At 38.8% G+C, this 11790-nt stretch overlaps 1 protein-coding gene and 1 long non-coding RNA gene across 27 annotated transcripts in view; one reads left to right on the top strand and one right to left on the bottom strand.

Moving 5' to 3' along the window:
• The window catches only part of adgrb2 (adhesion G protein-coupled receptor B2), a 345493-nt gene that overhangs the window by 2249 nt on the left and 331454 nt on the right, over positions 1-11790 (top strand). The gene's annotated exons all lie outside the window — the stretch shown is intronic.
• LOC310727193 lies at positions 6242-11316 on the bottom strand. The gene is made up of 4 exons (XR_014533959.1): positions 9701-11316; positions 7458-9436; positions 7097-7339; positions 6242-6422 (listed from the first exon to the last, which is right to left on the bottom strand). It is a non-coding gene; the product is annotated as an uncharacterized lncRNA (long non-coding RNA).

Genomic DNA, 11790 nt, shown 5'->3' with positions numbered 1-11790 from the left:
TTTCATGGAGTCACATCTACTGTATCTGTAGGTTTTGCTTGCTTCTCTGTATCAATCAACATTGAACCCTGAAACCTCAAAACCCTAAAATCTTCTTCCTACAAGCTGAAGAAATATCGATTCATCACCCTAACAATTAACACTGACCCTTGTACCATGTCCTGCCATGCAGAGCAACTTGTGGGTGCAGCAAACTACTCGAACTCATGGTTTTTCTGAACTTGCACCTCGATCTCCTAGCCACCTGATTGCTCTTGTCATTTCCTTTGTTTGTCCACGGGGGATTATTTCCTGACACGTTCTTCCACATGAATTTTTCAGTGAACCTCTCCCCCCCACATCTCTCTCCCCCCACAAAAGCAATATTTGCTTTTATGTAATCTTCATTCCATTACGTTCAGCCCGAGATACAATAGGAATCCAAATCGTGCAGATTGTATTGATTCCTCATCATTCTGCTTTATAATGGAGCGAAAAAGTCTTTAAAGCGACATACACCTTACCGTTTCAACACACACTCAAGGCTAAATATGATGTTTCCTCTAGCGTGTGTGTTTTAGCCAGGCGTTTCATTTCCTGACAGCTTCATAACGTGCGAAACGGATTCGCCATATTAACGCAGGCCCATTATTATTTCTTAGGTTGAGTTTGTTTTTTTCAGTAGATGGCACTAATGGTGGTGTTTTTTATTTTATTATAATTTTTTTTAAGTCATTCAATACGCAAGTCATGTGAACGATTTAAATGTATCTCATTATTCAATCCAAAGCTTTCATTCATTTTGGCATGCATTATCCAAAAATCTGATTGGTGTCATGCGGTTTTGCAAGAATTCCAGAGATTTGTGTCACCCTGGCATGAATGTGTTTTTAAATCATTTCGGAAAAAAAAAATGCAAAATTCCGGTCGAGATAAAAAACATTGCAATGTGGGCGGAGTCTGAAAGATCTTTTATCCATTGGATCCACGTTCCTTTTTTAAATATGGAAGAAATGGATAAAGGGAACTGGTAATATTGTAATAATCCATCATCCAGAGAATTAAATTAGACTGCAATAATATGAATAAAGGAAGTGTTACATTTGCTTGATTATTCATAGCGAAGATGTGAATGGTACAAGATCACTAAATACAGTGACCTAGTTCCGATTCTATCTATCTATCTATCTATCTATCTATCTATCTATCTATCTATCTATCTATCTATCTATCTATCTATCTATCTATCTATCTATCTATCTATAAATAGGACTTTTCTGCAAATGCATGCATTTCAAATCCCGTTGCTTCGTACAAACAGCCTCCAGTTACTGACAATTATTTTTCATTGAAAATGTATTGTATTAAAATATTTAAAGAAGTAAAAACCGTCTCTATACAGCTGTTTTAATCGGTTGTATTGCATTGAATCGCGCAAGCATTTTGTTGTCATCGATATTTCATCTGATTATATTAGTTAATCACCCACACTGTGATGCCTACGCTACCATGATATCCTGAACCATTGGCTGGACAGTTATAACCAATTTATCACTCTGATCAGAAGTGTCTTCTCCTTCGGTCTGTTCTGTCTTAGATCAGCCAGTTGAACAGAAGCCTTGGTGCATATAATAGTAAAAAAAAATATTTATTGCAATAACGTAATGCTAAAGTTCTAATTTCTTTTGCTCTGGATGACGTCCTTTAAAAATAATAGACTTTTCCCATGACCTCACGTGTAGCTTATAAAAGGTGTCATATTGTCCATGTTTTCTCGTCCTATGATATGTAGAAGTGGATTCAGGACCACTGGTAGAACACTTTTTTTCTGTAGATCATCAATATATATTTTTGTCTAATCTACACATCATAGGCAGTGGTTATATCTGATTTATTAATAATGTTTTGCCATGACTTGTGATCGTGTTACTGGACATGCATAATGACCCGTCATTAGTTAATATAACCGCTTAGGACCTGAACATCTGTGGCATGGACACAATGGCAATCTAATGGCATTAGCGATGCCTCGAGCCCTCCAAGGAAAGGTTCCTGTATGGGACTCAGTCCTGTGAAAGAAAAGAGAAAGAAGGGGTGCCTTACTGCGTTGGAACACAGATTAGAGAAGCTGGGAGCTGGAACGGGCCAAATGCATGAGCTGCTGGCAGAAATGCAACAGCGCAGTGAAGTACAAAGCTTTGAGGGAGCCTCGTACAGCCCCCTCGCATACAGATACAGAGTGTATTCTCATTCTCTGAATTTGGGGCTCTTTGAGGCAGAAAATGCACGGAAAGGGAATGAAGGTCAAAATAAAAAGCAGGCGTCCAGCACACAGACATACGTTTTTTGAACGTCTCTTTCCATATTTGCTGTTATAATAATTTCCTGGTTTTGGGAAGATGTTTACTGAGGTGCAGCCTGTGTTCCAATTCATCTTCCAAGATCTTCATTCTTCCAAGAGCAGGCTTTGTGCACATGTCATGCAGGATCAAGTTTAGGTCTACTGGTTTCAAAGGGAAAACTTAATGCCATTTCATCCATACAATATAATCTATTAACAGAATGATACTATTAGAAGAACAGCGCAAATAGGGCGTTTTAGAGACAAAACGAGGGAGGTGTGATTGAGATGGTTTGGACATGTGCAGAGAAGGAACATGGGGTATATCGATAGAAGAATGCTGGGGATGGAGCCGACAGGAAGGAGGAAAAGAGAAAGACCAAGGAGGAGGTTTATGGATGTGGTGAGGGAAGACATGCAGGTAGTTGGTGTGAAAGAGGCAGATGTAGAGGACAGGGGGGGATGGATGAAAGAAGCTGAAAGAAGAAGAAGAAGAAGATACTAATGAGTCAAACACCGATTGACATCTATTAAAAAATGAGTCAGAGTCATGAGATTCTTCCATTAGTTATCCCTCTCAAAAAGTTTATCTGGCTGTTGAATTGATGCTGTATTTTCGTGCTGAGTAGATACCACCAATCCAAAACACGTTCAGAATGGAGCGCTTTTTATCCTCATAAATAAAAGGGAGCGACTTATTTCGCAAAATGTGGTTGAGTAAAATGTAAAATATTACTTTGAAATGTAGTGAAGTTACAGTCTCCCGAATGGAAATACTTCAGTGAAGTAAACATACCCGAAAAGCTACTTAAATACACTAATGAATAACATTTCCTTCCTACCCACCACTGTAAACTACACATGAAAAACTCATGTCTCATTATCTTTGTCCACATACTGAGCTTTTATTCTTAAAAAGCAAGTTGACTGACTGGTGAAGCTCTGCGCATGAAACATTATCAAACCCAGGCTAAACATAGACTTGTGCTTGTTTGTAAGACATACTGTATGATGCATACTGTAGAATGACTGTTGCTTTGGAGTACTTCCTGTGCTCTGGTGAGTCTGAGTAATCCTGGCCCTTAATAAAATACTACTACACAAAGATGTGCAATTCCCAACACCAACAGCCCAAAGGACAGGAGCAACACCACGGTGATTTCTCTACAGGAAGATGTATTGCCAATTTGATTCCTTTGGCTTAATAAATTATGAAAATTTTATTTTTTTTGTGTCTGTAGCAAGAGATATATTGATGTAAACTCTCATTACAAGTTGACAATGAAATCTGGTCTAGTTGGATGTCTACCAGAGACACCGGTCCATTTGGATTGAGGAGGAAGTCACCAGAAATAAGTGTGACATAGCGAGAGCCTCCACATTTGAGGAAAATCATGGTTGCCTACATAAAGTATTGAAACACCTGACTTTTCCAGCGACACGGTTCCTCTCCCCCAAGGTGTTAGCACGAATTTGTATAGAATGGTTTTTGGATCGAGCATTTTAATTTCCATTCGCTTCTATTTTCCCCATGCAACCCGGGTACATTTGAGTTGAAGTACCTGTAGATTTCATCAGGCCATTCAACCTTTTTAGATGAGAGTCGATCGCTTCGGCAGTTTCTGCCAAAAAATAAAATAAATTCTGTTCAATTGACTGAGCGTCTATTGTTCACGAAGCTTTTCAGGTTACCTCGCAGATTTGTATTGAATTTAGATCAGGGCTCTGGCTGGGGCCATTCCAAAACTTTGATCTTTTTTTTTTTTTGGTGAAGCCGATCCTATTGTTGAATCTGAGGTAGGCTTTGAGTCATTGTCGGACAAACAAAGTGAAATTTCTCTTCATCCACATTCATTGTGAAAATACTGTATATTGGCAGTCAATGTATTTATATATACCGTGTGTGTATATATATATATATATATATCATGGGGTATTTCGATCGATTTATTCGTCCAACTTAATCCAGGAAAGCAGCCCCAAAAGCGAGATACTGCTGCCTCCATGCTTCACCATAGGGGTGCCAAACATATATTTTGGTATAATAGCCAAAAGTTTCATCATCAGACCATGACCCATAAGATGGGGTTTTGGTAGATTGGACTTTGATTGGAAATATATATATTGGAATATATATATATATATATATATATATATATATATATATATATATATATATATATATATATATATATATATATACACACACACACACACTTATATGCACAAACATATACACAATGTATATAGGACATATATTTCTCTTCAGTTATTAGGAGACCCAACACTGTAAACTTGTTCCAAATCCAGCTTCATGAAGATCTGCTTTTATATGAGTTGGAGTGCAAGATCTCCTGCTATGGAACTATAAACCCTATTCAACACCTTTGGTACTGCACCCCAGGCCTCTTTACTTCCTCGACCAGATCAGGACCTGAGTTTATATGAATCCAAAATGTAGTAGAACATCTAGAAAAGTGGAGGTTCTTCTGACAGCAACCGGGGACTGACTGTGGAATGAAACGCTCAAATGACGCATATGACTCGCAGTATATTGGGGGAAAATATGGTAAAAATAAAACAGTTTTTCTGATTTTATATATATATATATATATATATATATATATATATATATATATATATATATATATATATATATATATATATATATATATATATGCATATATGCAAATTTAACACAAACCATTTCCATAAATTGTAAGTTACCACATGAATGATACTTTGTAATTACATTCAGGCTGGGCGACATCTGTTTTATCGCATTTATCTTTGATTAGTAAGTCGCTACACACACACACACACACACACACACACACACACACACACACACACACACACACACACACACACACACACACACGCGCGCGCGCATACAGACACCCCCCGCAAACACACACAACTGCAGACAATGTTGCAAGGCGAATGTGCAAATATTTGTCAGGTATGAGCTCATCCGTGAGGAGTGAGTGATAATGAAATCCTTCAGATTTCGTTTGCATTGCTCCAGAGTGTGCATACAGCTCCAGCACTTAGCCTTGACATAAGGGAAGCGGAATCCATTTAAATCACATCATATTACACTGTTGTGTGCTTTGCCCTTTTCCAAAAGGATCTTCAGATTTTCAAATTCAAAGCCGTCTTTCTTCATCTCTCGCTCTTGCTCGCTCTGTGTGTGTGTTGATTCAGTTGAATAAACATTTTAGCACCTGCTTTTTCGGAGCATTCGGAAATCTGTGAATAAGACAAAACACGATATTTCGAAACTTTAGCTCTCGGACGCGAAGAACCGCAAATTGGTTTGATGCTGGTCAAATATTCTTAATAAAACCCCAAATATCTCCCACAAATAAAGGACTATTAACGAACGGCAATCAGTCATTTACCGATCGATCGCATTTATCCTATGATGACCTTCTGACCCCATTTATATGCAAGGCACTAAAGGTCTAATTCCTTTGCGGTCACCAGATCTCAAACGGTACAGTATGTATGTTCAGAGGACATACATTACTGACACGTCAATAGTCGATAGCGATCGGTTGAATAACAATAATCTTAGGACAAACGGTGCTCATTTCACTAGTACGATCTATATCAAGGGTCTTCAGAAGCGCTCTGGTGGACCAAGAGACTTTCTATTGGCTTAGTTAGGATAAGATAAACCTTTATTTATCCGAGAGTGGAGACATTTCCGTGTTACAGCAGCAAAAAAAATTTATTAATACGAAAAACAAACCAATAAGTCATACCGTTGAATAAACAAACAAACTGCATGAGGTTATTGCACAGTTTAAATGGTTGTTATTGCACAGCTGCTTACTCAATTAATTACAGTTTCATTAGAACACTCTACTACTGCACCCACTCAGGCCTTCAGGACGTCATGAGTTCACCTGGGATGATGCTGGATCCGCTGGTGGAATATTTACACTGTACATTTACTGCTTTTTGATTTGACTTGATATAAACAGCCCTTTTTTCTTCCTTTGCATTTATGGCAATTGGCAGACACATTTATCCAGAGCGACTTCCAATGATCTCATTTATACATCTGAGCTGTCGTGGAGCTAAGCAGTGGCAACTTGGTGGTGCTCGGATTTGATCTGATAAGATCGACTTAACCAATGACCAGCCACTTTCTAGCCATGCTGAGGTCAGAGCCTGGATAGAGAAGCGATTAAACCCATGGTCTATCGACAATGTATTTTGGAAAAAAGAAAGATACATTTGGTAAGCAACGATGTATTCAATTCTACAGGCGGTATCTAATGTATACAGTGGAACCTCGGAGCTCGCAGCCTCAGCGCTCGCGACCTCGCATGCTCGCGACTTTCATTCCGACCGGCGACTCTCATTCAGATCGGCTCGAGAGCAACCGCGAGCTGCTCAAAACGCTAGTTTTAACATTTCTAATCAAGGTTTATCTCATTAAAATTGTCTAAAAATGCTTTAAAACTATTTTTATTATGTATTATTCTACTGTACTTCTCTACCGCATACTTTACTTTACTGTACCTTTACTTTATTTATTTTAATTAAGCATTGTAATTGCTGTTAATTTACATAAAGTATTGTTAAAATTGTCTAATAATTAAGTGTTATGAAGTGAAATAGTGTTATTTACTCATTTAAATCGATTTCGTATAGTGTTCTTTGGGTTTTTACTGGGTTGGAAGGGGCGTATCAAAAGGTCGCGAAAATTCGGAACTCGCGACCGGTCTTGGTCCCTAACCCTCGCGAGCTCCGAGGTTCCACTGTACCATGAAATCTTACGCGCAGCATCACACTGCCCCCACCAGCCTGTACTGTTGACACCAAGTCTCTCATTTATATCTTTCATTAGATATAGTATGTGTATTTTTGCACACCTACTGTAAGATATACATTCTCCTCGTATCGTCCATATTTGTATAAAAAGTACCACGTACTAATATGTCATATATGCAAAAATTAATTTAATGTACATACACTTCTGCACACACTTGTAAATGATTATGTCTTGTTATTGTTATTTTTTCCCTTTTATTTGCTTTTGACTGTTTGATATTTGCTGTATCTTTACTTAAGCATTTTATTGTGTAAAAATGTCATGACAACTATACATGTGACCAATCACTGGTATTTCTATTTTTTCTATCTTAAAACGCTCGATGAGAGCTAACACAACAGGCCATGAGGAACAAGTTCTCCATTTTGCCACTGGAACTATTCTGGACATTCAAAATCCAACGAATGATCATCAGTGTACGATATATGTAAAGATAAATCGCATAGACGGGTAACTTGGTGGAATGTCTAAGAGATCTAAAAGTGTTAAACGTATGGCCGTTTTTTTTTTTTTTTGAGTGGATCAGCTTTCTAATCGATAGGACAGTCTGAAATTTCACCCAGATCTCCCAATAATTAAAATTTTTACTTTGGCTCGTTCGTTTTATCTTGAGTACTGAGTAATCATGATTTCATTGGCTGAAAGCCCGGAACCCCATTCTGATAGAAATTCGAAGTGTGAGAAAACAAAAGGATGAGTGAAAAGAAAATATTTGTGAGAGCATCATTTTAATTCAAACACAAGCAGTGTGTAAATATAAAGAAAATAAATCTCTTAGAAGGTTGAGAGTTTGCGTTGATTTTTTTTTTTTTATATGGACAAAAGCATTGGAACACCTGACCTTTCCAGCCATATACTGTATGGTTCTTCCCCAAACTGTCCCACAAAACTTTCCCTTCACTTGTACTAGGAGACCCAAACCAGTTCCACCATGGCAATGCCCTTGTGCACAAAGATATGCTCTCTACAGTATATGGGTTGTTGTGGAAGATCTTCTGCTACAGAGCTATAAACCCTTTTTAAACACCTTTGAGATAAATTAGAATGTTGATTGCACGCCAGGCTTCCTCATCTCACATCACATCAGTACCTGACTTTACTAACTGGCTGAATAAGCACAAATCTCCACAATCACACTCAGAAATCTAAAACATCTTTCCAGAAGAGTTCCTTTTTTATGTTAAAAATTAAAAAAAAGTTCAAAAAGCAAACACTAATCTTATGGTTAGGTGTCCACAAACTTTTGGGAACTCTCACCTGTGCCTCTAGTGAATGATGTAATTGCAGTTCTTATGTGCATGGTTTAGAAACTGAATCAAAAACTTTGTGAACCTGGTGTACAGCTGTGTGATTAACAGAGGCTTTACAATGTAAAGGTCATTCAATCCACACTGCATGTTTGACATGAGAATTATATGTCTACAAAGTTGTCATTTGTTCAGCGAGGGCATATCGCTGATACCAGATCATTGCAGATAGTGTGGTTAAACAAGCTCAAACAGATATTCCAGTTTCGTCAGAACGGCTTTTGGGAATCGCATTTTATAACCTAATTGCAATATTTTTTCGCCGTCGCAGGATCTCGAGAGTTCCTTTCGCCTCCCTTTTGGTCGCATGCTGTTATCCAGCCCAGATGCTTGGCTTCGATTCCTCCCGTGAAGTTAAAATGACCATCTGTTAGTCTGTTCCCTTGCAAAGTTCATAAAAATGGTTACATTTCCCAAAAAATGATTCCTGCTGGCTCCGATTTCACAGAGAGTAAAAACTATAGTCAATCTTACACCATCCATCCGCATCCAGATTGAATTCGAAGAACGAATGTGATTGTCAGCAGTTTTGGAATTCAGTTATGTGTCTAGCTGCGTGTGCATGGATAGTTTTGTCATTGTTTATTAAAAGAGAACGCGACTGAATCTGATGAACGAGATGGTGCCCTTAGGCTCGTGTGGAAAACAGTAAACACGGTTTTCAGACAGCACACTTATCCATCATATATACACCGACCAGGCATAACTTTATAGTCACCGATCAAGAATAACATTTGGACCACCTGCCTACTATTATTTTTGATCCCCCTTTTGCTGCCAAGTTATCGAGCATTAACAGCCTCTTCAGCGGTTTGAGCTACAGGAGCTTGTCGGTTGGATCGGACCACGCGGACCAGCCTTCGCTCCTCACGTGCATCATTAAGCCTTGGCCGCGCACGACCCCGTCGTGGCTTCACTGCTGTTCCTTCCTTGGAGCACTTTTTTCATAGATACTGACCACTGCAGACCAGGTTTCCTGGTGGTCTAGTGGTTAGGATGCGGCGCTCTCACCGCTGCGGCCCAGGTTCGATACCCAGTCAGGGAACCTACACCAGCCATTAGGGTTGCACAAGCCTTAGTGCCGGTCCCAAGCCCGGATAAATGGGGAGGGTTGCGTTGGGAAGGGCATCCAGCGTAAAAACATGTGCCAAATCAAACATGCGGATGGTCCGCTGTGGCGCCCCCACTAACGGGAGAAGCCGAAAGAAAGTTTTTACTGACCACTGCAGACCACCAACTTACAAGAGCTGCAGTTTTGAAGATGCTCCGACACAGTCGTCTAGCCGTCACAATTGGTCAGACTCGCTTAAATCCTTACACTCGCCCATTTTTCAACTTTTTACTATCACTTCATCATCACAGGTGTCATGATGAAGTGATAGTGTTATTCACGTCATAATTTTATAATGGTTATGCCTGATCAGTATATATACAGGGTGGGCCACGGAAAAGTAGACCACCACCAATACCGGTGCCATGCTCTTTGGAGGAGGCCGTAGCCCCTTGCTCTGTGTCTGCCGACTATGTTGCTTTCGACTTACTATTTAAAAATTGTACGTTATTGTAAAAATATTTAACGTTTTGTGCGGCAGGCAAATTTATACTCTATAGTTTATACAATACGGTACTATAAATTGCTCTCCTTTGCTAAATGATGTTAAATTATTAACAAATTCGGTATACTGCCCCCTACTGATCACCATTCTTTAACACTCCTGGGATTATCAGAACACCTTCATTGAAAGTCAGGAATGTATTAGATGAATTTATTTATACTGTATACATTTCAATTTCTACTTCTAATTAGATGCTAACAGTTCATTGGCCCTGTACTTGTACTCTGCACAATGATAATATACTTGAATGGAATGTAATGTAATCTAATCTATTATCCTACAGTCAACCGCTTTGTTCTTTCATGAAATTGGGCAAAAGTCCAATCAATCACTCATCATTGTGCAGAAACAGGCTATTGTTTCTTTCGAACAATCTTTTGTACGAGTACAAATAAAAGCCCTTTTTTGCCTACATCATCATGATTAATGGCATCATTGAATTCACTGTGTATGAGGATAATGTTGCTAAAAAACATGGTTGCCTCTTTACACAACCAATCCAAAGCGTGTTGATTTAAAACGCGCCATTTCATCGTCTGTAATGGAACCTTGAGGTTCAGCGCACTTTAAAATCTGGTAGAACATCTTCCCAGATGAGTTTAAGGTTATAACAAGAGGAAATGGGCACTAAATGTGGAATAGGATGTACAGGAAAAAAGGTGTCCACAAACCTGGTGTGCGTTTTCTCTATATTTTTTCTGACCGATGAGAGCAAAACGTCCTTATTAGCAGAGTACGCTTTAAATTTGTAATGCTAGAACAGCGAATAGTCGAATAGCTATTCTTTGATGTCTACATACTATAGCAGTGTCATGCTGCGCAAATCAATAATAACAATCATAATTTTTCAAAAAGTATAATTTTCTTTGTATTTTTCTTGCAATCCTAAGGTGTTAGCATATGAGTAGCTGCCTTCCTGCTGTGACAGAGACTTTTTTTTTAGCATATGCCTACGAGCTGTAGGAGTTGCCCACTGTGCAGTTTGGGTAAGTCTGATAGAGCTGTGTGTGGGGAGGCTGCTAAGTAAATTATCCCCGCAGTGCTTCGTGAACGAGTGGAAACAGACGTCGCAGAGGTTTCATTCGAACGCTATACGATGTGGAAGAGAAGCCGCCTTCGAATCCGTCACAGAGTTTCTACTCGAATTGAGTTGTTAAGTGAAGCACAAGGACAGGAGACAGATGGCACAGTTCCACAATGAACAACGGATATATATACCCCAACAAAAACACGAATTCAATATGACTAGACCATCTAGACGAGGTCCATACACCTCCACGTTAGGGATGGTAAGCGATTTGCATCGCCATATTGCCATTTTTAGCACAATTTTTGACATATTAGCGACCGTATATACGGATTTATCCGTATTTAATTACTACCAGATGGTCCATATGCTTGTTATTTCAAAGTGACCAAAAATTTGTGACCAATATTTCCTATGTGGATTGATTTTTCCTCGCTAATCTGTTCCTTGACTGAGACCGAGGCGTGTCCTGAGAGTCACACGGAATACAGATTTACATGGCAAAGGTAGAGCTGCATCTTCCTGGAGACGCAACAAGAAATTAACGTCTGGTTTTATTCCATCTTTTTTCTTTTTGTCCTCTTTTTTTTTTTTTTTTTATATCTTTTGAACCAGAGATATAAAAGTGAACTGTCTGCACCATTGCATAGCATGATATTTATTTTATTGCA

This window comes from Silurus aristotelis, assembly GCF_946808225.1.
Source record: "Silurus aristotelis genome assembly, chromosome: 6".
NCBI classification, from domain to species: Eukaryota; Metazoa; Chordata; class Actinopteri; order Siluriformes; family Siluridae; genus Silurus; species Silurus aristotelis.
Note: the sequence above shows the minus strand (reverse complement) of the source record. Positions and strands in the feature narration are given on the sequence as shown.